General features: G+C 41.3%; 1 long non-coding RNA gene across 1 annotated transcript; it reads right to left on the bottom strand.

Moving 5' to 3' along the window:
• Positions 1 to 694: 694 nt before the first annotated feature.
• LOC142073101 (uncharacterized) lies at positions 695 to 22,367 on the bottom strand. Its single transcript, XR_012669787.1, has 4 exons — positions 21,727 to 22,367; positions 19,885 to 19,978; positions 10,601 to 10,742; positions 695 to 906 (listed from the first exon to the last, which is right to left on the bottom strand). It is a non-coding gene; the product is annotated as an uncharacterized LOC142073101 (long non-coding RNA).
• Positions 22,368 to 27,029: the final 4,662 nt, after the last annotated feature.

Here is a 27,029-nt window from a genome sequence, read left to right as displayed (position 1 = left end):
ATCAGAGGCTCGTTCACCTGCACATCCACCAATGTGATATATGCCATCATGTGCCAGCAATGCCCCTCTGCCATTTACATTGGTCAAACTGGACAGTCTCTACGTAAAATGGACACAAATCAGATGTCAAGAATTATAACATTCATAAACCAGTCGGAGAACACTTCAATCTCTCTGGTCACGCAATCACAGACATGAAGGTCGCTATCTTAAAACAAAAAAACTTCAAATCCAGACTCCAGCGAGAAATTGCTGAATTGGAATTCATTTGCAAATTGGATACTATTAATTTAGGCTTAAATAGAGACTGGGAGTGGCTAAGTCATTATGCAAGGTAGCCTATTTCCCCTTGTTTTTTCCTACCCCCCCTCCCCCAGACGTTCTGGTTAAACTTGGATTTAAACTTGGAGAGTGGTCAGTTTGGATGAGCTATTGCCAGCAGGAGAGTGAGTTTGTGTGTGTGTGTGTGTGTCCCCGGGAAAAAAAAAAGGGGGGGGTGAGAAAGCCTGGATTTGTGCTAGACACAGCCCACCTTGATTACCATGCACATTGTGTAGAGAGTTGTCACTTTGGATGGGCTATTACCAGCAGGAGAGTGAGTTTGTGTGTGGGGGGGGTGGAGGGTGAGAACCTGGATTTGTGCTGGCAATGGCCCAACTTGATGATCGCTTTAGATAAGCTATTACCAGCAGGAGAGTGGGGTGGGAGGAGGTATTGTTTCATGTTCTCTGTGTGTATATAAAGTCTGCTGCAGTTTCCACGGTATACATCCGATGAAGTGAGCTGTAGCTCACGAAAGCTCATGCTCAAATAAATTGGTTAGTCTCTAAGGTGCCACAAGTACTCCTTTTCTTCTTCCAATATGGAGACCAGCTTTCACTTTGTACAGAGAAAGTCGCTTCTGTCCTGTGGAAGAAAGACATAGTACATCCTGTGAAGGTCACAAATCCTTTCAGCGAGCATGTTCCTATTACCATCTAGTTTCCTTATTCTGTAAGCGTTCTTCATTTACCATCAATTCCTGTTGTTCTGAGCAACAAAAGCAATGTGTAAAAACACAGTATTTATACAATATTGGAAGCACTTAGGCAATAGCACACTACACCTTCCAAAATAGCTTCTCACGTAAAGGACTTGCCCTACTAGAGTCACTGTACCAATATTTGGGAATATTTTATTAACAGCATTCTTTGCCAACATAAACACCTTAATGGAAGAGGCAAAACAAGAAGTAATGTAAGTTTCTACTAAAAATCACATCCTCCGTAAGTGGTGGAATTGATTTTCAACTCAGCGTTGTACACTATTGAGCATTTCAATTTCCATCGTAAATGACATGCCATTTTTTTAAATAAGACAGTAGTGCTACGTCTACTGGGAGTATTATTTACTTGTCCCCAGTGGTGATTAAAAATTCAATAGCTTCCCATTATTATTTTCTAGTGCCCATTAAACACTCTTACCTTCCCTGAAGAAGAGGGGCTGGAATCTGTTCTGGCCTCCTGAGAGACACAGCATAGGAGGTTCAGCCCACGGGGAGGGGAGGTAAAGATGTCTTTATGCGACCTAGATTCTGGGCTCCTGCCGGGGCTGAAATAAGCCCATGTTGTTACTCTATTTTACTACTTCCTTTTGCAAACTGCTTTACAGCCTTGAATTCCCAAAGTGCTGAGTGCAATAAGCATGCTTCTTCTTACCCAACCTCCAGGGTTCTATTTATATATGGGATTGCATGGAGGATAGCTTAGGGACACTTGTGTCAGCCGCACGCAAAAGGAATTCTTCCCTGGCCTCTTGAGCCCCTTTTGTACCAGAGCAGTATATGAGGACTGGATCCTGGACCAGAATCCAGTCCAATCCCTAAAAGGCATAGAAAGGCGATAGTTGCATGGCCTTCTAGAAATGGTTAGAGAAGCCCCGTGTACATATATTTTTAACTGTTTCATTCTTTGTGTATTAATGCCCAGAAACTGCCTGTTTTTCTACATCACAAGTTTATTATTCATTAATAGCTCCCTACTTAAATGTAATTAATCAAAACTGATGTTGCTTGATTGGAGCCATAACATTGGCTATGCTTTTTGGAAGGCATACAGTTTGGAATACACTATTGAAATAATGGCAGTACAGGTAAAAGCTAATTAAGAATGTGGAAAAATTCCAGTATTAGTTAGTAAAGTAAGAAACTTACTGAATTTGTTAACGTTTGGAAAGTTAATACAAAACAATGCTGCAGATGGGGCTCAAAAAAGAAATCCTACAGTTAAATCTTAACTTTTTTTTTTTACTATATAAAGGTAGGGCATATTGTATTTACTTAAGGAACAACAATGAACTGTGCCCAGTTGAGCAATATTGGCACATAAATAGAATACATGGGCCTGATTCACAATGTCATTACTTCTGGGTTACATCTGTGTAACACCATTGAAATCAGTTCCAGGGAGAAAGTACATATGTTGTGTATTAAAAACACACACACACACACACACACACACACACACATACACGACTTAACTAGTATGGAGGGACATGTAATGGCAAGTCTGTTACCCCAGAATTTGACAATACAACAGTCAACCATTTTGTATGTTCAGCCACTGCCAGCAGAAAACCAAACTTCACAGAGCCAGGAAAATCTTAGGCCTTTGTGAGGCAAGGTCAGACCGCTGCATGCTTGCAGTTTGTTAATCAGAATGGGAGGATGAAATCGAAAGTTAACAAGTATGGAAGAGAGTAAAGCAACTTTGGTTTTAAGTGCCCTGACACATTCTCGTTATGACTAGAATTGTTCTGATAAGAGATGAGTAGTTATGTTGAAATTAGGAGCATTGGTGACCCAGGAGGAGACACTATAGGTTAAGTGCTTTGTTTGAAGTTAGCGATAAAAGATTAGGCAAAGGAATATGCTTTGGAGCAGTCCATTCTGTGGCAAGGATTTGACAGCTAAGTTCTCCAGCATCTAACCAGAATGCAGAGCCCCCTGGAAGGCTGGCCACAGATCTCTCAGAACCATTTATTAATTCTAGGTAAATATACTTGTTTTGAAATGCTGTAAACCCTACTGCAGCAGCATGAATGTGTATGTGCGCACACATGAGCACATTTGAGATCTAATAAAAAAGTAGCTTTAGATGAAAGCACTTCTGATTTGTATCAATTATTTATTCAGACAGATCGAGCTACGTCCCCACTGATTTGTTCCTGACACTGCCTGGAGAGAAACAGTTAAGTTACCACTGCTTTGGGTTCTGAAAACCCTGGGTAACAAGTCTTCCACACCAGGATTGATTTCCATCTCTTCGGATTCATTTTTGCTGCTATTAACGGAGTGATTCTGCACTACATTTCTCCAGGACTATGTTGGTATAACTCGACTGCTTTGAGCCCCAGTCCTGCAGATACTTAGACACATGCTTAACTTTACTCAGGTGAGTAGTTCCATTGAAGTCAATGGTACTACAGGTGCATAAGTGCTCACAAGATTGGGGCATAAACCCTCCATGTGGGAGTCCAAGTAGGATGGATGCCATTGTATAAGCCCTCTGCTGTGAAGTGAATTATGTCCAGAGTGAATCAGTCTCAGATGTTCCTCACTGAAAAAAAAAAAGATCTGATGAAAAATGTATGAAATAGAATTAGAAATCAAGTGTTTTTTCCCTGGATTTCATAGTTTGGATTTAGTTTTTCAACCCTAAACTCATCTCAGATTTGCTAAAAGGTTGATAATTCATTTGGGTAAAGCTGGACTGAGCTTTGTGTTGGCCTCCTGCTTGAGGATGCCAAGAAGTGATTTACAATCTTTACCTAAGTTCATGGTGAACACAATGATTTCAGCTCAGTTCCAATTTGATTTGTCAGGCTCATATCCCAATAATTTCATAGAGTTTAAGCTCACAAAGGACCATTAGATCATTAGTCCAACCTCCTATATATCATGGGCCAATACATTTAACTCAGATGCCCCTATATTGAGCCTAATGACTTTAGAATCCTAAGGACTGAAATGCTTTGGTCTAACTAAACTGCTGTGTGCCACAGGCAGAGAACAGGAGAGACCAAGGTGCCACCAGTTCCCAAGGTTCCTGCAATACTAGGGAATTGATGAGAGGAGATATGTCCAAATGATCCCAGCAGGCAATCCACACCTCATGCTGCAGAACAAGGTGAAACCCCTCCCAGGTTCCTGCCAATCTGACCTGGGGCAACCAAGTATCTAAGCAAAATATTCTGTGTACCACCTCACAGCACTGGTCCAGTGTCCCATCTCCAGCTGTGGTCAATCTCTTATGCTTCAGAATAAGGCAAAAACACACCCACATAACCCAAAACAAAATATCAATTAAGACACTGGAAGTGAAAATCCAATGTGAACTAAACCTCCCTCCCTCAAAATATGGGTCCCACAAAACCTTGAGAACACACGCCACTGACATTTACACAGGTCTGCTGTTAAACCACCTTCTTGCAGTTCTCTTTTTGGTTATAATTTTATGAAAAAAAGAGCAGGGGCAATCCAACCAGAAGACAATATACTACAAAGGTCAAATTTTCATTCTTCTGCCATAATTTAGATAGACTATTAAGCAATGAAACTTTGTGTTAATTCATGCTCATGACAAAGGTTGTAACAAGAACAAGAATAGAAGAAATTAATTCTTCATATGGGAAACAGTAAAACTTTAATTCATTCTGATCGCAGTTTCACATTTTTAATATTAAGGTTCCCTTGGGAAAGAAGAAACTAAAAGGACCTTGTGAGAGGATTTTTAAGAAAAAGAAAAAAGATGTATATCAAAGACAAATTGACTCATAAATGCTGGTAGAATACACTGTAAACTCTTGGGCAGAGCTGTTGAAAAGAAGAAGAAAGCCTTGTCTAACTAATGAGACAAAGCAGGTGAGGTAATATCTTTCATTTGACCAAAGTTACTACATTTCCCAGATCTAAAGAAGAGGTCTGTGTAAGCGCAAAAACTTGTCTCTTCACCAACAGAATTTGGTCCACACTAAGATCTACATGTATCCACTTTGGATTACATATGGATGCAGTGAACAACACTAGCCGGTCCCTAACTTGGGCAGAACACCATCTGAGAAAAGCAATTGCCAGAATTCTCTCTATGCTTCCAGGCAACAGCAAAGTCACTCTATTATGTCAAGTCCCGAAAGCTCATGGATCCTACCAAATTCCAAAGTGCACTCTATAATGATGACAGATTACCAACAAAACAAGATGCTGCAGAGCTGGTGAGTTGCTATCACCACACACTTGCCATCAACTCAACACAATGGTTATGGAATTGGCCCTTTTCTGTACATATCCCACACACATCTGCATGGCTCTTGGATGACTTGAGTCAGATGAAAGAGAAGAGGGTGCAAAATGTAGAGTCAATGGCAGAAAGCTAGGGCTGAGACAGATTTAAATGCAAAGAATTCTGACAAGTTATGCTGAGGCTGTGTTTCAGGCTAAGAGAACATTTTTCTCCTCCTCCGTGGCAAAAATTCTTTGCCAAGAGCTATTATAGTTGGTGAATCACCTCTTCAATCCAGCCTGCACTTTGTAAAATATAGCACCACTCAGTGCAAAGAGCTATTGTTTCACTTACAGACCAGGATATCATCTAATCAAAATACACTCTAAGTATCATCAGCAAATTCAAAGAGGAAACAGCTCACTGTGAGAGTGTTACAGGGAGCTCAAGCCCATGCGGCAAACTGTTATTTTCATAGACTCATGGAAATCTAGGGCTGGAAGGGACATCAAGAAGTCATCTTATTCAGCCCCCTATGCTGTTCGTCACAGCTGGCCTTCAGTCATGGAATTCATTCCTGGCAGAATGAAGAAAGATCACAAATCTTTACCACACTTCCAGATCCAAATGCAAAACACTGCTTTAGTTGTGCTTTCCATAAAACAACTTATCATCTATTTACAGGTAGAGTACAAAAACTAAACCACCAATGATGTAAATTACTCCCACTACTAACTTCGCTAATCTAAGTTTGTTTTTAAGCTCTGGAAGGAGGTCTGATACCACCAGGATTGGTAAAATATAAGTATCAAAAGAGAATCAAGGAACCAGAATTGCTGGGGGTTTTGTTTCTTTTTTCTGGGGGTGTTGAATTTGCAGTGGTGTGATGTTGTACACATTTGTCCTCAATTACTAGCCCACTGGGTTAAATATATAGTAATGCTTTTATCTCTCCTTATGGAATGTCTCAGCTCTTGAACCACACACCATTAGTTGCTCTGACCGTTAATACCACTTATGCAGTGGTTTAGATAATCAAAGTGTTATGCATTAAATAATTATTCCTCATTGTTCCTTCCTTCTATGATATTTCCATATGAGTGTCTCGGTGCTTTCAGACTTTAACATAAGGCAACTCACAATTCCTGGGTGAGGCAAGTGAATATTATTCCTACATATCGCTGGAAAACTGGGGCGCAGATCAGCTTTCCTAACACCATGTACCAAGTGAATGGTGGAGCAGGAATCAGAACTTAGGTATAACTGACCTCCACATTGACTCTCCATCCTTTTCTTTGGGGGCAGATCTCTGCAAGTAGTATTACCACTTGTCTCTTTCAATAAACAGGTCATTTCACTTGCAAGTTTTATAGACAGACTTATGTTTTGTTGGTTGATTTTTATGGGGAAACTTTGTACCCTACTGTAATTCCAGATATCTATATTAAGCATACAGGAATGGTTAAGTGGCATTTATTAACAGTGGTACGATATCAGCGCCATATAAACAGCACATAAAGGCCATCTGAGGTAGTACAGGAATGCTAGATTAATAGCAGTAATATTAAAGATTCTAATTAAATCACATTTTCACTAGACTATATGAAGGATATCATACAAACGAAACTACAAAAACTGCAATCAAAAGTTTCTGCAAGTTTATGAGAGAGACAGACAAAAATCTAATACAGGTCAGGACACACTGCTATGAAACCTGATCCTAATCCTCAAAGTTTTGCCTCTTACTTTATTCTGAGCAGTTCAGACCCAAGATTACCTATGAGTCAATTTGATCTTTGGAGGTGCTGTAAATACAAACTAATATTTATTAATATTATCTCATAGTCACACACTATTTTCTAGGTCTGTCAAGCAATTAAAAATAATTGTGATGAATAGAACTGTTAAATAGAATACCATTTATTTAAATATTTTTGGGTGTTTGTCTACATTTTCAAATATATTGATTTCAATTACACCGCAGAATACAAAGTATACAGTGATCACTTCATATTTTTTATAATATTTGCACTGTAAAAAAAAATAGTATAATTCACCTAATACAAGTACTGTAGTGCGATCTCTTTTTATGAAAGTTGAACTTATAACTGGAGAATTATGTACAAAAAATAACTGCATTCAAAAATAAAACCATGTAAAACTTTAGAGCCTACAAGTCCACTCAGTCCTACTTCAGCCAATCACTCAGACAAAGAAGTTTGGTTACAATTTGAAGGAGATAATGCTGCCCACATCTTGTTTACAATGTCACCTGAAAGTGAGAACAGACATTCACATGGCACTGTTGTAGCTAGCATCGCAAGATATTTACATGCCAGAGGCGCTAAAGGTTCATATGTCCCTTCATCCTTCAACCACCATTCCAGAATACATGGGTCCATGCTGATGACTGGCTCTGCTCGATAACTATCCAAAGCAGAGCGGACTGATGCATATTCATTTTCATCATTTAAGTCAGAAGCCACCAGCAGAAGGTTGATTTTCTTTTTTGGTGGTTCGGGTTCTGTAGTTTCCGAATTGGAGCGTTGCTCTTTTAAGACTTCTGAAAGCATTCTCCACACCTCGTCCCTCTCAGATTTTGGAAGGCACTTCAAATTCTTAAACATTGGGTTGAGTGCTGTATCTATCCTTAGAAATCTCACATGGGTACTGTCAAGGTTCCTTCCTCACTCTGAACTCTAGGGTACAGATGTGGGGACCTGCATGAAAACCTCCTAAGCTTACTTTCACCAGCTTAGGTTAAAACTTCCCCAAGGTACAAATTAATTTTACCCTTTGCCCTTGGAATTTCCACTGCCACCACCAAACTTTAACTGGGTTTACTGGGAAACATAGTTTGGACACATCCTTCCCCCCCAAAATCCTCCCAACCCTTGCACCCCACTTCCCGGGGAAGGTTTGGTAAAAATCCTCACCAATTTGCATAGGTGACCACAGACCCAAACCCTTGGATCTTAGGGCAATGAAAAAGCATTCAGTTTTCTTACAAGAAGACTTTTAATAGAAGTAAAGGAATCACCTCTGTAAAATAAGGATGGTAGATACCTTACAGGGCAATTAGATTCAAAACATAGAGAATCCCTCTAGACAAAACCTTAAGTTACAAAAAAGACACACAGACAGGGATAGTCATTCTATTCAGCAGAGTTCTTTTCTCAGCCATTTAAAGAAATCATAATCTAATACATACCTAGCTAGATTGCTTACTAAAAGTTCTAAAACTCCATTCTTGTTCTGTCCCTAGCAAAAGCAGCATACAGACAGACACAGACCCTTTGTTTCTCTCCCTCCTCCCAGCTTTTGAAAGTATCTTGTCTCCTCATTGGTCATTTTGGTCAGGTGCCAGTGAGGTTACCTTTAGCTTCTTAACCCTTTACAGGTAAGAGGATTTTTCCTCTGGCCAGGAGGGACTTTAAAGGGGTTTACCCTTCCCTTTATATTTATGACAGGTACCTTCTTTGCATTTTGTCAAATCTACTGTGAAAGTGTGCTTAAAACGAATATGTGCTGGGTCATCATCTGAGACTGCTATAACATGAAATATATGGCAGAATGCGCGTAAAACAGAACAGAAGACATACAATTTTCCCCCAAGTAGTTCAGTCACAAATTTAATTTACGCTTTTTTTTAAAAAATGAGCATCAGCAGCATGGAAGCATGTCCTCTGGAATGGTGGCCGAAGCATGAAGGGGCATATGAATGTTTAGCTTATCTGACACATAAATACCTTGCAATGCCTGCTACAGAAGTGTCATGCAAATGCCTGTTCTCACTTTCAGGTGATGTTGTAAATAAGAAAGAGTCAGCATTATCTCCTGTAAATGTAAACAAATTTGTTTGTCTTAGCAATTGATTGAACAAGAAATAGGACTGAGTATACTTGTAAAACTTTAGAGCCTACATTGTTTTGTTTTTGAGTGCAGTTATGTTACCAAAAAAAAAATCTACATTTGCAAGTTGCAATCTCTTTAATGTGAAAGTGTATGACAGTACTTGTATGCAGTAAATTGAAAAATACTATTTCTTTTATCATTTTTACAGTGCAAATATTTGTAATAAAAAATATAAAGTGAGCACTGTACACTTTGTATTGTGTTGTAAAAGAAATCAATATATTTGAAAATGTAGAAAAACCATCCAAAAATATTTAATAAATTTCAATTGGTATTCTATTGTTTACCAGTGTGATTAATCGCAGTTAATTTTTTTGAGTTAATCTCATGAGTTAACTGCGATTAATCGCCAGCCCGACTATTTTCCCCTCTGTTAAATACTGAGCAACAGCATTTGGCAGTGACTTCCTGGGAATCTTGGTCTTTTCGGAAAGCAGAAGTTTTATATCGAATGTAAAACAGAACATTGGAACCGACCACCATTATTTTTTAAGAACCATACCCTGCAATTGCAATATTACGTTGCCATAGTTATTTATTTGCAATGTCTTTGTTACCACAGCAAGAGGAACACACTGCACCAGCTTAAGTGATGGTACAGCCAACACAGGCCCTCTCTGCACCCATGAGCGTGGAGATGTATTGTCTCTTGAGGTATCTTCATGCCACATTACCCCCAGCAAGTGTCTGTGCCTAATGGGCATAATTTGACTCATTTTATTATAGTTAGAGCTGGTTGAACATTTTGTTCAAAATTTCTCTCATAAAAAGGGACTTTTCCGGAAAATTAAAATTTTCCTGAAAAGCTTTCAGTTTCTCCCAAAAGATTCAAAATTTTCATCAAAACTGGAAGTGTTCCTGCCTACCTTTGGTGAATCATGATTTCCCTATAGCTAGTACAGTAACACTCATGTTGTAACAGTAATAAGTTAGAGGGTTCCCATTCCTACCACCAAACCTTTCAAGAAATATCAGTACTGGACAGATTTTCTTTACTTGTGAATCCTTTCATACAGCACTATTTCTCACTTGCACAATCAGGTTACAACAAAGCTCCAGTTTGTACAAAATATGCTAGCCAAGATCATCACACAAGATTTCTCCAGCTGAAGTTTCTTTGCACTTGATTCCTTGTATTGGCTTTCTTTATTCAGCATGGTCACTGTTTCCCATTACCTTCAGTAGGGCTGAAGCCACCCCTCAGTTCAACATTAATCTACAGCCTCTACAGGTAGAAGTGAGGCTGATCCTAGCAAAAAAATAAATAAAACAACATCTTCTGAAGACTTGAAAGCACTTTACAAACATTAATGTGTAACTTCACAGCATCTTTGTGAGGTAGATGCTGCTGAATGTATTTTGCCTGTTTTAAAGAGGGCTGGGGAAGGGAGAAGTGGAATAAAGCAAAGGGAAGTTCAGCATCTTACCAAAGTTCACGACAGGAACTATGAATACAACCCATTCCTCACTGGTGCCAGTCTGTAGTTTTAGGCATAAGACCATTCTTCTGGACTTCTTTTTATTAATTGCTTCTTCAGGTCCAAGGTATTTACCCATGCATGACTTGAGCTGTGTATAAAAAGGATTTCTGTCAAGCTCTCCTAGTATCTTTCACACACACACAAAATTCATTTTTTCAAGTTTAGAAAAGGGGTGGAAAGTTGGATATTAGGCTGCACACAACATATAAGCTAAAGTGGCCTTAGTGGAACTTTGACACACAGAATATTATTGTCTTTGCAAGGATTAGAATTCATATAGCTGACTTGCATACAAGTTTCCCCAATCTACCAAGTATAAATAGGATTTTCTTTGACCTGAGACATGCTACCTTTCATCTATTCTTTCTTCTTTAGACACATAATTTAAAGTATTTCACAAGCACAGAAAGCTGTTACAACATGGAAGGTAAGAGCAGTTTGCTGAACATGACAAATTAAACTCTTTCCTGGTTTACACAACCATAGTAGATTTGCCTCACCATAAGACTAAAACCTAATCAACTCAATACTCTACAACTGTGTTAAATAGTCTCTCCTGGTGGTGGCTGTCAAAGGTAGAGACATGAAATGTGAAAGGGAAGTTGCACTAAGTCAGAAGAGCTACAGTTCCAGCTGGGGCCAATAGCTCAGTGACTAAACTCCAACCAATAGGGACAAATGAGCCCAGTCAACATAGCCCTCAAGCTGCTCCCCAGAGGTAGGGCTTAAACTAACAAATAAGGACAAACACTTTACTCCTGCCTTGATTCAGAGCGCTTGTCAAACAAACAAACTCTTCCATAGTCAGGGGTTAAACCGGTTTTGTGTAAACAAGATTTGAATTTGATGAGGGGGCTCTGCCACCAACAGTACCATCACTCTCCAGGAGATCCTAGCTTCCAACACTGCCAATTTTATCTTCCCACAGCCCATTCATCTTATGTGTTCAGAACATTCACTTAGTTCAATGAACCCAGCTCATACCTGCTACACCTTAACAATCCCCCACTTCAGGGAGACAGCTGTGGTTTTTCACAGAGACAGAAAGAGCCTGTTTTCTTCCAGTCCCTTGGTAGGATCTATGTGTGCTGTCGCATGGTTCCACAGCCACAGCAATTGAAGACATTTAGATAAAGCTGCCTGTAAGTGATGGTTTATTTTTATGCCCATTTGTTTGATTCTTAAGATTCTTTCCCTGATGAGTGAGTGGAAAAGAATGTACACTCAGAGTGTCTCCTTTAATGTTTATTAAACATTTTGCAGGATGGAAGTGGAGGGAGATCAGCTTTAAACTCCACAAAGGCAAAATTGTGGTTGAAGTTCCTCTATGCAGTGCAGAGATATTCAAGAGCTAAGGTTCCAATTACGAGCTGGCAGTGGTGTGAATTTCAGTCTCGTAACTTTTTCCTCTGAAATGCTACCTTTTACTGGCATTATTGATTTTTGCCCTGAGCACAGATAAAAGATGGACAGTGTCAATAAAATAGAATAAACTTTTTTTTATAAAAGAAATAAAACTGCATGTTTACTTTTTATTTATCATCACTATTATTTTGGATAGAACTGAGGAAAGGGAACTGACAAGAAATGCTATTTTTCTTAAGGTTCACTAGTATCTGACTGAAACTGTAGCCATTATGTACCACTATGAACAAAAGATAAAATCTTATGAAAATTGGAGCATGGTACTTGAGGACCACTTTATTTTTATTACTGCATCTCCCTCATTGGACAGAAGGGAAATAGCTGTTTGGCTGTAGCCATTGTCTCACAATAATCACAGTATAGAAGATGCTCGTCTACTGAATACTCTGCTAAGTATCTTTTTTATTGACTAAGATCATACTCAATTCTAGCTATTATCAAATCTTGAGGGGCTGTTGACTGTTAGTGCCAATAGTGCATGGAAGCTGGAAAAACTGAGATCATCATCAACTGAGATTACCACCTCCTATTCAGACTAACTCTTATTTTCAAGACTATCTGAAGGCTTTCAGGAGCATCAGAGGTGTAGGATGTTATGGGGAGCAAGGGAAAATGCTGTTAGTGCCTTGTCTATATTAGGGCTTTAGCCAGGGTGTAGCTACACCAGTGTAACTGCATGGAAGCAAACTCCTAGTGCACCAGTGCCTCTTACTTTCATTTGAGATTGCAACTCATACTTTACACCTGCAGTGTATCAATAGCAGGGGTTTGCACTAGTGCAGCTACATTGATGTGGCTACACCAGCAGCTAAGGGGTAGCTCCACAAAGGGATATAAGCACCTAACTGCTACTTTAGGTGGCAAGGTCTAACATTTAGATGCCACTGAGATCCTCAAAACCCCACATAGCTGCTACCTAATCCTATAGGCACCTATATTCCCACTGGCAAAGTCCCCTAGGTGCCTAAGTTTCTGCTGGTGGGCATGTGCAAAGTCAACTGAGCAGATCAGGGGCATCAAGGCTTCACACCCTAGCTCAAACCCAGTAGCATTTACAAACTAGACCTTGCCTGCAGAAATCCATTCCAGTAGGTATGCTGAGGCCCCCCACAAAGGCAGCCAGGGGCAAGTTGAGAGAAAATTTGAGGGTGGGCATGTGTGTCCCTAATATACCCAATGATTAGTGTATTCTCTGGGGAGGTGGAAGACCTAGGGCTGAAACCCCACTTTGCCCAATTTGGAGCAGAGACTTGCACCCAGGTCTCCACTTCCCAGGAGACTTCCCTAGACACCAGGTTACTGAGTATTTTGGAGTGGGTCTTGCTCAATCCCACCTGTTGAAGTTCTTCCACTTTGTATAAATTAAATATGCAGTGGGCAGGGAGAGGGAGAATGACTCTGCAGCCCCATGGTTAGGGCACTCAACCTGGAGACTTGGGTTCCAGTCCCTGCTTCAATGAATATTTAGTTAGGTTGCCTATAAATTAGGCACTGCAATATTGAGTGTTGCAATGTCTAAGTCCCAATGTCTAAATCCCTAAAAAGCCTAGTATATATAAGGCTTAAGACTGCTATAGAAAAACTGATTGTAAGAAGGGTGAGCCCTCTCAACTCCCATTGAAGATTCCTTTGAAAATATGACCCATGCCAAGTAAGTGCCTTATAGCATGTGTATGTGTATTTTATTTATGGTCCTATACTTCTTAGTATTTTTTTTTAATCTCACAGCTACTTAAATCTGGAAACAAGTTAGTACATGTAAAGCAATCATTATTGAGCTCATCAACCTGTCCATATGTTATACGTAATCTATATCAAATGTAGTAGAGTGGTGGTCATTAAAGTCTTTATAGGATCCTTTAAGTAGTTATTTATACCCTGGTGTTCCCCAGACTGTTAGTGTGGAAGCATATTTTTGTGCTTAAAGCACTGGACTGAGATTCAGTTCCCTGGTCTCCCATAGGCTTCCTGTATGATCTTAGGCAAGTCACCTCATCTCTTCATGCTGGAGTTTCCACTCTGTAAAATGGGGATGATGATACGCACTTTCCATAATAAATCAGTTTTATGTTCCAACATTACTTTGTATTTTTCAAAGTTGCAAGCAGCCTGTCTTCTCTCTGTGAATCCCTTCCTGTTTCAGTGTTTTTGTTAATCTAAATTTTATCATAAAGAGGCGAGAATGACATTTCTAGCCTACTAGCTATGTAGTTAGAAATGTGCTGCCAGATAAACGATCCCATAAATATATGCTGTGATGTTCCAGAGAATTGCCAATTACCCATGAGGAATTCAGTGCTAATGTGTCACTTGGTGACATACTGGAAGTCATGGTACTTGCCTATGAGAAAGGGCACGGCTGCCCACCCATGCACCTTCCAAAAACCAAAACAAAGGGTCATACTCCACAGGGAGGCTAAGCTCATTATCAAAAAACTCCAAACACTTGATGAGGAAGCGCTAGATCAAAATAAACAAAACAAAATGTATGAGGTTCTTATTTAGATTTCCAAAGTAATCTGGGGAATTTAAACATATCTTCCATTAATTTCAATGGAAGATGTGTCTGTACCAGGGTCAGGAGCATCCTGATCACCCTCTCATAGTAAGGGACGGCTCTGCAGCATCATCCTTTTACCCCTTTTACGAGCCCAATAACCAGAGATTTTCATGAGCCCAATAACAGCTCTCCTTGGGGTTTGCTTTATTAACATGAAGTTCAAAATAAACACAAAAAAGTCTTCCACCTGAGCCTTAAGCTGGGCACAACCTATATAGGTATTCTCTGAGAAGACGCAAGACCTGACCTGCCTTCTTCCCAAAAGGAAAACAGAGTTTCCAGCCTGTGCTTTCTACCCAGCCCTTTCTCAGGTCCACTGCAGGAGACTCTCTCTTCCTCCAGCTTCATGCTGCAAGCCCCACTTGGCTGTCCACAGGTCTGTTTTTTCTGCTCCTGCAGAGACCTGATTTAGTCACATAACCATCGGTCATGTGTCTTAAGTCATTTTCTCCACTGGGGAAGGCAGATCAGCTGTGTCACAAGAGGGCTGAGACCTAACTTGCTTTAAAAGGGGGCAGCAATCCTACGACAGTGTCTAAATCCCCAAAGACATTTTGAAAGCCTCCACTCAGAATCCTATATCAGACCATAAGACCCCCAATAAAATGTCATCCATTTGCTGGAAGTAACAGCAGCTCACAACAGACCTGGAAACGTCAACAGGTCATAAATTGCTACGAAGAGGAGGGCAATTTACATTTTTGGTCATAAAACAATGTGTAAATTTAATCATAGAGAAAATAATCTGGGCATTGTGCTTGAAGGCCAAATCACCTGTAGTCTTGAAGCCTTGAAGTCCTACCTACCTTGCAACTAGTGAGTATTTTTTTTTCCCCCAACTGCAACTTCATATTATTCAACAGAACTCTCCCTGCAGGGCAGGCAACCACTATAGGCAGGAGTAGATTTCAAGATTCCAGGAATGTAACCATTCTGTTGAAGCAGACAACGAGAGGTGTCAGAGAGCTCTCAACTTAATAGTCAAATATTTACAGAGCCAGACATCTTAGGGGCATATTTTGATTATGAATCACTCTCCCTATAGTATCACATGACCCATAAATATATTGCCACCAGTGTAAATATAATTATATATCAGCATTCTCTACTCAACAGAAGCTGCAAAAGTCAAAGCACCAGATCCTCAGCATATGTAAATCAGAGTAGCTCCAATGGCTTCAAGGGAGCTATGCCAATTTACACCATCTGAGGATCTGGCTTAGAAAAAATCTAAGGCGGGCAGTTTACAGGGAAGAAGGCGATGGTGAAATCATGTAATTTTATAAAAAGCAATTAAATAGTGACGTGCTGGTGCAGAAATATCCAATTATTCATGGGTATATTAACCTCTTTGCTCACAGATGCCAAATTATGCAATGGAAGCAGCACATTCAGTGTGATGAAATGTTCTCTTAGCTCATATCAAAATGTTAAATTATCAGCTGCTTCCAGGGGGTGACAATGTTCTAATTCACTGTGAAGGTTCAAGATCGTGTGTTCTACACTGTAATGCTCTGAAAAGATTAGCAAAAGGGTGCTGTGAGAAGAATTTGTTGATAGAAAGACCTCCAGCTGAAAAAAGTAGACACAGATCAAACTCCTTGCAAATAATTTAGGTAACACAAAACATGAGATTGTTCAGGCTCCTGAGCTAATTCACATGGAGCCTGTTCAAAGACCCCGCACGTCCCATGTCTTATTTCAGCTCTCCCATTTCCATTCTTTCTGTGAAATATTGTCATGGTCCTTGGCCTTGAACGTTCCTACTCCATTTTCTGACTAAGATTTGTGGGCATCTACAATTAAGTTCCTACAACCATATTTAGGCACCCCTAAAAGAGAAAAGCTTGGTTTTTCAAAGGTGATGACCATTAAGAGCTATACATATACTATGAATGTCGACGTATTTCCCCTGCGATACATTTGTAACAAAATGGTTTGTATGTAAAGTAGCAAACTTTTGGGGCGTAAACTGTTTTGTTTTTTAACAGAAGGAAGGCCCTTGAATAACATCTGCTTTTTCCATAGTTTTTCTGCCTATGAGCTAAAAGCTGAATTTCCACTATTGCTGATGACATGAACTTGAACAGTGGGAGACCAGTAAATCTCTAACAGCAGTGGTGCTTTATGTACCTTAAATACTGTAAGATTAAAAATGTGGTTTTATCACAGCATGATACCAATATTAATAACAAGTCCTGTGCAAGGATTCAAGATTTTCAAAGCTTCAGGTATTCTGTAATTGAAAGTTGCTCAGTCATGCATGTACTAACCTAACAATGGAAAAGCACAAATAATCTTAGTCAGTATTTCACTCAAATCAGAAAATTTGAGTAGGGCAGTAAGAATTTTAATCCTGCATTATCAGCTTTGATGTACCAAATCTGTTTCTGCATTTGAAAGTGAAGCTGCTGTGACAAAGCTCTGTCCTTGCCTCCGTGGGTCCTGCGTTTCCTGGCAGATTTTGCTAGCCTCAGAGGCTCACTGTGACCCTCCACATAACCCTTCTTTCTCTAGGGACAAGGGTCACAGTCTACTGAGCCACTTTCATCATAAGCCAGCAAGGGAGGTGAGGAGAAGTTATCCTTCCTTGCACAGTCTCTGTTGTCTCCCAGTCTCAGTGATTAATCAGGGGGCAAAGGTGGGGGGAGGGGGAAGCCCAGGCCCACCCTCTACTCCGGGCTCCAGCCCAGGGACCCTAATAGTATCAGCTATGGTAGCTGACCTTTTAGAAACATGACATGTACAATTCCCTGGGCTACTTCCCCCACAGCAGCCCTCACTTCCTCAAACTCCACTTCACCCTTACCTCAGAGCCTCCTTCCTTGTGCCTGATATGGTGTGTACTACTCAGCCTCTCCAACAGCACAACTTCCTTCCACAGCTCCTGACATGCACACCCACCTGACTGGCTGGGAGGCTTTTAACTAGTTTCAGCCAGCCCCTGATTGGCTTCAGGAGTCCCAATCAACCTAGCCTTCTCCCTGCCTTCTGGAAAGTTCTTAATTGGCCCCAGGTGTCTTAACTGACCTGGAGCAGCTGCCATTTCACTTATCCTGGTACCAGGGATTTGTTTAGCCTGGAGCTAATATATCTGTCTCCCTCTACTTTTCTATAGCCATCTGGCCTTGCCCCGTCACACTACCTACAAACAGCAGCCTGACAGCCTCTGATTACAAAGTCAGGCATGCAGAAACATTAATTTGTGGTATTCAGTAAAAGTATAGCAAATGTTACAATTTTAGATCTCTAGACCAACAACAATAATTTTGCCTACAGCTAAATGATCAAGTGTCACAGCACTAAGCGATTGTTGTTCAAGTTAATTTTTGTTGTTGCCCCCTTTTCAATATGTTTTTGATAAAAGATTTTTTTTTCAGAAACCTGAGTTTGTGCTTCATTTTCTGACTATTTTGACCTTACCGGTATGCCTAATAGATATGTAATACAGATCTATACATTGCATCATGGGATTTGAGTATATGTAGCATTATTGAACTTTAATCCAGATTATGAACCAAAATCTTAAACCCCATATTTAGCAGAAGCTATATGCAGGCTTCCAGGATGAGTCATTCTGCTCTTCACTTGCCATTAGGCAAGAAATACAGAATATGAGGCCATTAGACAGATGTATGTAAGTGGAGACCTCATGCTAGTACTCCTCTCCTATTCATGGAAGTCAGCTCCAGATTCACAAGATTTAGAAATTCACTTCCCACACTAAAGAAGCTATTTTTGAACTTGGTGCTGGACTAGCCAAAGCTTATCCTCTTAAATATGAAGAAAGTCTTCAGGAGGAACTGTGGGGATATTTTAGAATAGCGACCTACGCAACATTCTAACATGGTGTGTCTTTACTTGTACATTATTTTTCACAAACATCTGTTTAATATCATTGTGCCCATTCACCTGGAGTGTTATGCCCCTCTGAACTGAACATAGAGGTCACTGTGTAGGTTCTACATATGTCCAGTTTGACAACCAGACCTATCAAAGGTCTCTGGATTCTAATTTTTCCTTACAGGTTTCTGCCATTGAAATTGAAGGTAATAATTATGTCCATTTCACTTAGGAAATTGAAGGCTGATGGAAAGAGTGATGGAGAAGCCAAACAACCAGTAGCAGTGGTAATCTCAATGAGACAGAAGATACTACATGGCAGTCTCCCATGATGGCACTCCTTGTTTAGTGCTTTGTTCTATCAACAAATTAAGCACAGGGGGGGATATGGAAAAATACTTCAAGAACAGCAACAACATGACACCCACTTTGAAGTCTTGGCTGGCTTGGCCACTTTTTTTCCCTTTGCCTGAAGTTTGTATTATGTAGTATAATATAGCCTACCCATCAGCAACCATACATTCTGTTATGCCATTTTTTCCAAAACGTCACTGGGTTCCTTCTGAAAGAATAAACTCATGCTCTTGTCTGTGTTCCCTGCTTGAGCAATGCTGTTCTTGTGACTTATAATTTCTCATAACAGCTGTTGGGGAACGTTCTTCAATTGGATATGCAGAATCTTCTATATCTTGTTGAGACTGACACTTCTATTGCTTATTTTGCGGTTCTACCTTTCTTTTATACAGCCTCTGGTACTATCCCAATTGTCAGTGATACCCAAATTATTTCTGCCCTTGCCTTTATGGATTGCACAAAAATTTAAACCTGCCAGAGACAAAAAATTGCAGTTTGTTTTATGTAGGTAGACAGCTTATATGAATACGTTCACTGAGGACCAGAAATATAAAGCAATATGAGGAAACACTTTTCTGTCATTGCTAATAGTTAGTTTTCTCCAGTATATAACATCAAAAGACATAATGGTGGCACATGTCCATGCCATAAAATGTGAATGTGGAGTCCATATAGTGGACTTACAGTTAAATTTTTAGAGCTAGTTAAATTTCCAAAATTCAATTTAATTACTTTTTTGAATAATAACTTTCTTCCCTCCCACACACAAAATGCACAAAAACATTTGTAAATTTTGTGTGCGCGCATATGAGGAGAGTGGGGTAGAGAGAGATTTTAAACTAGCTCTATAATTTCAATTACTTCTGGATGAGAATCCATTGATACAAGCCTTATCGATACCAGTTCTGAAAGACAATACAAACATGACTTCCTATGCAGGGTGTGATGCATTCTATAAGGCTATGTGAGCAGTTCTTTGTGTGTATACCATTTTCTCAGTGCATGCTCATTTAAAAAAAAAAAGTCTTGCACTAACTTTGTAACCTACCTTTCGTGAATAGTGTCACAAGGTGCCCTGCCCAAGCACCATCCAGCAGCAGGCGATGTCATGCCAGGAGCACAGTCTTCCCCTTGAAATTCACCTGCGCAATGGAATACTGTCTCTCTTAGGGGCAAATTCAAATTCTTTTATTTATATGAAGTGCCATAATCCACAGATCTATCATAGTAAGAACAGTTCCTCTCAGAACCCCAAAATAAAACAAGGTTATAATGCAGCAGCTGTTCATTCCCAATCAAAAGGTTCCCAGTTCACAAATGCGAGAATCATTAATAGAACCCTGCAAATCCATGGGTATCCGCTTTATATCCGCTGATATCTGCATCCATGGGTGCAAATATCCATGGACCATTTCTGTGAATAGCAGCGCAGATGCTGTTACAAATGTTGTATCCGCGCAGAGCTCTGATGGTAAGAGCCGGGGGGCCAGCTGTGAGGCACCATGGCACGGACCCTCCACCTGCCCTGGTCGATGGACCTGGGGGGCGGGGCAGGGGCAGGAGCAGGAGCCGTGTGTGGCTTGGGCCCCCCCACCTGGGGCAGGTGGAGGGTCCACCGCAGCTCCCCACAGCTGCCCGCCCAGCTCTTACCATGACTGGGCTGCAGCTCTGAGGCACCCCCCTCCATGGATGGAGCCTGATCTGGGTAAGAGCGGTGTTGGCAGCTGTGGGGAGCCTGGGTCCCTCCACCTGGCACAGGTGGGGGACCTGGGGAGCAGGGACACTGGATGGAGGTTGCTCAGGCCCCCCACCCACAGCAGGTGGAGGGTCCACCGCAGCTCCCCACAGCTGCCCGCCTGGCTCTTACCGTGGCCAGGCTACGGCTCTGAGGCATCCCCCCCACACACACACACACTGGAGTCCAGTAAGAGCCAGGGGAGAGCCACACAGGCAGCTGTGGGGAGCCTAGGTCCCACCAACTGCCCTGGGTGGGGGGCTGGAGGCAGAGACATTTGGCAGGAGCTGCTCGGGGCCCCCACTTAGGGCAGGTCGCGGGACCCAGGCGGGCTCCCCACAGCTGTCAGCATGGTTCTCCCTGACCTGGCTCTGGCCGGGGAGTGGGGCAGCTTGGAGCCACAGTCCAGCCATGGTAAGAGCCGGGTGGGCAGCTGTGGGGAGCCACGGCGGACCCTCCACCTGCCCTGGGTGGGGGGCCCCAAGCAGCCCTCGGGCAGGTCCATAGGTCACCCCCTTTCCCTCCAGCCAGGCCAGCATGGAGCCCAGCTGGGGAGCCATGGGGAGCCACTGCAGACCCTCCACCTGCCAGCGGTGCGCATAGGGTGGGGGGTGAGAGCAGCCCCTGGCAGTGTCCCTGCCCCCAAGCTCCCTACCTGGAGGGTCTGCAACTCTGGGCGGGTTCCCCACAGCTGCCCGCAGCTCTTCTCGACCGGGTTCTGGCAGGGGAGTTGGGTACCTCAGAGTCTCACGCCAGCCCCTGATGTAGAGCCCTGTGAATCCACACATAGCCACAGATAATTTTTGCAGATTGGATGCAGATACACATTTTTTGTATCCACGCAGGGCTCTAGACATTAACCACAGTAACCACGCTGTCCTAGATCCTTTAGTCCATGTTTCAGACCCTGTTCTCCAGTCCTTCTGTCTGAGAGGTCCAAGATCCATTTCTCTGCCACAAGTCTTCTCCCATAGTTGCAAGCCAGGTATTCCATGAGAGAGCTCCCTGCAGGATTCCACTCAGACAGGCCTCCCTGTCTGCCAGTCCTATTCCTCCAGAACCAGCCCCTTGTTCTTCAGTTTCTCCCACAGCCTGCCAATTGAGTCTTATGCCAGAAAGCTCCCTGCAGGGTTACACTCCGCCGGGCCTCCTTACCTGTGAGTCCTATCCCTGCTCTTCGAGAACTCCCTCCAGAGTCAACCCCTTGCTTCTGGGTCCAGCTCAGATAGACCACACTTGTTCTTTCCTTCTTCCTAGGTTCCACTGCTCAAGACTGCAAGTTGACAGGGTTCCCCATGTCTCGCCAGTTCTTCAGTTTCTCACCAGCAGCTCGCAGTTTCTGGTCTCCTTTTGGTTCCCTGCAGTTCTTCTCCTCGGTCAATTCTCTGCATTTCCTTCCATCTCTCCTTTGTTCTCATCTCACTTACTTTATTTCCTGACTGACTTACCAGGTCTCACTCCCTATTCAAGAGCCCAGGCGCTCTGTTTTAAGCCCAACTGGGGGTCAGGTGGCCAGTCACAGGTGGATTGGCCTCTTTCTTCTTAAAGAGATAGTGTCACCCTGTGACATAGAGAGAGAAGAAAACATGCCTTTGTGCTCTGTAGTGGTCTGTGGTGGAGTGGAATGCAGTAATGAGAGCTTCAGCATATATAAAAAACAGCTCTCTTTCGTGTCATGAATCATGATGAAGCCTTGTTGGTGTAAAGCAACACACACTAGCAGAACCTCTTCAATTTCTGATCAAAGAGGCCCTAAGGAAATCAGTTAGCAATTTCTCAGGTGTGTACAAATAATCTAAAAGTGATCTGCATATGCAGCAGGAATCTTTTTTAAATTTTCTAAGTGTATTTAATCAACAACATTTATTAAAATATTTAGGTGAACTATAGGAACATTAGTATGCTGCAGTAATTTGAATGAAATACGCACTGACAGTATTTTATTCCATATTTTTCATAGTCTGTTTTTACTTGACAGCTGCTAGAAGTACCATCAAAAGAAAATATTACATACTATATCTAGTAGTGCAAGATTTGTTTATGGCTTAGCATCTCCCAGAATTGCATTATGTACTTCTACATGTTTTTAAAAAATCATCTGTTCAATTTCTAAACTGTTTTGGAATTTATATTCATTTTCGATTATATGCAATTATCTTGGTCTATGAAGTCCGAGGGAAATTCTTTATCCTTGAAGGCAGGAAAATATCTGCTCCTGGAGTATATTTAGATCGTGCAACATACAAGTTTTAAACCCCTAAGACAACTCACCCAAAGCAATGGAACTGATTTATAATTGACATGTATAGTCTTTAATGAGCCGTTTTATTTGCAAATGGAAGCATCCCTGTTATCAATTGTCAGGGTTGGATTATTTTAAAAATCAGACCATTAGAGCCCAATCCTGCAGAAGTGCCTTTTGTAGAGCACTAAATGCCTTCAATTCTCATTGATGTCAATGAAAGTATTTTAACCTCAGCACTTAGCAGGATCAGACACATATTCAATTCTTTTTCCTTTTCAAATGGTTCGTATCTTTTCTATTTCCTAATTCTATCCCCTTGCATGATGACAAGGAAAAGTAAATCCTCCCCACATAAATTATTTCCTTCATTAGTGTTGTTGAAATAATTACAGGTGATGAAGACATTTCTATGCATTCAACAGCAAGCTGATATGGAACTGCAAAGACCTTTTTGCTGACCTTTCTCCACAAATATTACATTTATAGATCAGCATGTTTGCACAGTAGACAAAACACAAATAACAATTGTGTGGCTATGTCTGGAATAAATACAGTGAAAAGCAATGCATAAAAAGATTGCTTGTGAACCAGAATGAAAAGCATGCTGTCAGCTTGGTTTAAAACAAAGATTTGCATGACATTATTGGCACATGATATACATTTGAATTTAGACTACTAAATACAGTGACCCCTGCTCTCACACTATGCCAGAAATCTGAAAGAGGTTTGAACTGTTATCAGAAAGTGGCTTAATCTAGATCATTTTACCAACAGGCAACATGTACTCTGCATCTTAAAAAGTTAAAAGGAAGCAAACTATTTGGTTTTCCTTTCAAAAAATTCAACCATTAATTGCATCCTTGTGAGTGGAATAAACAGAGTGAAACCTTTGCTGAAAGACAGTACAACACAGCATTGTGCTGCCAATCTTTAAAGAAGTGGGTCCCAGTTTTTTGTTCCCTTTAGCTTGTGACAGTCCCCATGTGTATATGTGCCCACAGAGAGGAAAAATGATGGCCTCATGAATTTATTAATTGGTTTTCCTTTTCATATAAAAAGAGCTTTGTAATATCCCTGACCAAGAAAGCCAGCAACACCATTTGATAAGCAGTCATATCAATTACTCATCCATTCACTTAGGTGTTTTTAGTCTTACCTTTTGAATTCCTTAGACACATTACCAAAATTAAAGGTCAGCCTCACAAAAACAGATCTTTGCCTGGACATCAAATGGCATCTAGTGCAAATCACCTTCTAACTACTAAAACCTAAGTAAGCAGCCACTAAATTGCACACCTGCCACGCTCATGGAGGGGGATTTGCCCCCAGAAAGGCAGGTGGATGACAGAATTAGAGGGAGAAAATACAACAATTGGTTCACAAAGTTCTTTTCCCCATTTTTAACCCCCATCACCTCTAGCTAACAGTATAGAACAGTTTCCAACCTATGTAATTAGAGATGTGGATGAGAGACACAAAGCTTTGTGTTGTGGTGATGGTGGAGGGTCCTGAGATGGTTATTTTCCCTTTATTTCTCTAAAGGATTTCTCTTTATTTATTTATTTTTAAATACTTGAGATTTGATGCATCCCAGAACATTCCAAGGCAAAATATTTGATGTGGAGCTCCAGGGGCGTAGTCTTTTGCAGGAATGATTAAACAATATCCAGAAAGGAGCTAAACTCCATCAGAGGCAGAGAAATCACTCCAACATTCTCTTCAGTCTTGACAGCAGAATTTTAGGAAGAAAACTTTTAGCTCTGGAAGTCGTGTGTTCAGATCCATATATATCTAGAGGAGGCTTCCAGTCCCTACTAACCAACTGTGATCCATGGACACTTATTACTGTGTTTAGGAATCCCAACTCTTAGCTTTAAGCTTTAAGATTGGGTGGGCAGGATTTTTTAGGAAGGAGGACATGATCAAATTTGCATATATTTCCAAAGCTGTCACTGTCCATTGTTTCATTAAGAGGAATACCTTATTTTCAAAGTTCTTTGTCAGGGTAGAAATGGAGCAGTGCATTTGGTGTAAGTGGTGGATACGATTGAGGGAATGGCCCTTGCTCTTCCTCATTTTGTGGATCTTTGCCAGAAAATAAAGATTTCTTAGCCTTTCCCAGAGCTACAGCACACAATTTAAGAAAGCCTTTGGTTGCAGTTCATCCCAGTGAGTTTTTCTGACAATTATATTTGTATTTTCTTTCTATTTCATCGACACAGCTCATCTGTGAGTTAGTGTACCACCATAATATCTCATCAGATGTTCCATTCCTTGACCCATGGGTTGGATAATGTTTCTGTTGAGGATGCTCTGGAATTTGGCTGGGTCCATAAACTCCATCATAGAGGTGTCATCTCAGCATGCCCCTTTATGGCCAGAAGTAATATTGCAGAGTTCTGCCTAGGTTCCCCATTGTCGCTTCTGGCTCACTCTGGCTACAGGAGAGACCTGGCCCTCCATATAACAGAGTTCAACCCCTTTTGGATCCTCAACATCTTTCACTTAAATTCCACCAGAAAATAGCAAAACAACTAAATCTTCAGCCCAGTTGGACTCAGCTGTTAGCCTTCTTCTTTGTAGACTAGCCTCAGCTGCAATAAAAAGTTCCAACACTGACCCAGTTCCTGGGCTTCCACCTCAACATTCAGGGGTGCCACACTGTCTCCCTGTCTCTGTCTCCAGCTTGGCTTTCATCCATCACTGAACAATCTGTCTGCTATACTTCCATCACCAGCCCCCCGCAGCTGGGCTTTCTTTCCTCCAAAGACACACCATGTACAGGTGTAGCAGGGCAGGGCTAATTGGACAGGGCTGATTGGCCCAAGGCCTCTGGCCCATAAAGAGGCTGGCCACCCTGTTACAAGCTTGTGAGGGAGTACATTAATGGATGAGCTTTTTTCCTGCTGGTGAACCTGATGTCTGGTTTGGAGGTGACAGTGATTTCATCCGACAGTGAACTTCTTACATTTCCAGGCCAAGATCCTCAACTTGTGTGAGCCGGTGTCTTTCCATTGAATCTGGCCCTGTATGTCCAGTTCTACACAGACTAGCCATGGTAACATTTTCAAAAGCACCTAAGTGACTTAGGAGCCCTGGTCTCTTTTCAAAAATAACATGCAATTGGGAACCTAAATCTTACTGAAAATCAATGAGACTTAGTTGCCTAAGTACCTGTCGCTTTTGAAAATAGGACACAGGCACTTTTGAAAATTTTACTCCTCATCTAGGGTATGGGCAGCCATTTGTGTGGGTCCAGGGATCATCTATATGAGACCAGTGGAGGGGAAAGTTATGTCTACATGGATGGTGAAGTCTCCACCAATGATTTTTGGGGACTCTACCACTGTCAATCATCATCTTCAGGAGCTCTTCTGGAAAACCTTCATTGTCTGGGTGGGGGCAGGGGGCTGTAGATTGGTAGGGTTTCTCAGTTGGTTTTGTCTACTGACTCACAGATGAAGTGGCTACCCTCATATGTTTTCCCTTTGAAGCTCCTTCTGTGTTTGAGGTTGGACTGATGTAGAATAGCTGCCGTTTCCCCTCATCCCACCACCACCACCTTCCTCATTGTTTGTATGTGTGTTCAGGGAATGTGGTATGTGCAGTTTGAGGTAAGCCAATGCTGGCCCTGCAACATCAATAATACATGCCAAGTTCGGGGTCTCATTTGCTATGAGGCAATGAATGACTGCTTGTTGACCTGGCACAAAATTCAATGAGTTTGAAGTCTGGCTTAGAAGCTGCATCATGCTCTTCTGAGGGCTGACTGCAGGAAGAGTGTAGAAGCATGGGGGAAGATACCTGGTGATTTTCTTTCCTGGCATAGGTTGGAAGCACTCCCATGAACTTCAGTGGAACAGGATCAGTCCCTTGCATTTTGCAATTCCTGACTTTATAGTATTAGTGGGAAATCTTCACTTTCCATTACCTGTTGTTTTGCACACATAATATTGAATATTTAGCCAAATTTTCAGAACTATCATCAGCATAATATGTCCATCAGCATTTAATCCTTTGGAAACTGTGGATGTGCATGTAATCTGTTCTAGAGTCATCTTCTGTGGGGAGAGCAGCAAGAAGAGTTAATGTAATTGCTAAATTTGAAAGCTAGGCTACTCGAAGAAAATGTGTTTCATTTATCATATTTAATTCTGAGAGATACCACTGAGCTGCTAATATCTAATAATCCACTTATAGAAGCTGTGCTTAT

Source organism: Caretta caretta, chromosome 8 (genome assembly GCF_965140235.1).
Source record: "Caretta caretta isolate rCarCar2 chromosome 8, rCarCar1.hap1, whole genome shotgun sequence".
In the NCBI taxonomy this organism is placed as follows: domain Eukaryota; kingdom Metazoa; phylum Chordata; order Testudines; family Cheloniidae; genus Caretta; species Caretta caretta.
Note: the sequence above shows the minus strand (reverse complement) of the source record. Positions and strands in the feature narration are given on the sequence as shown.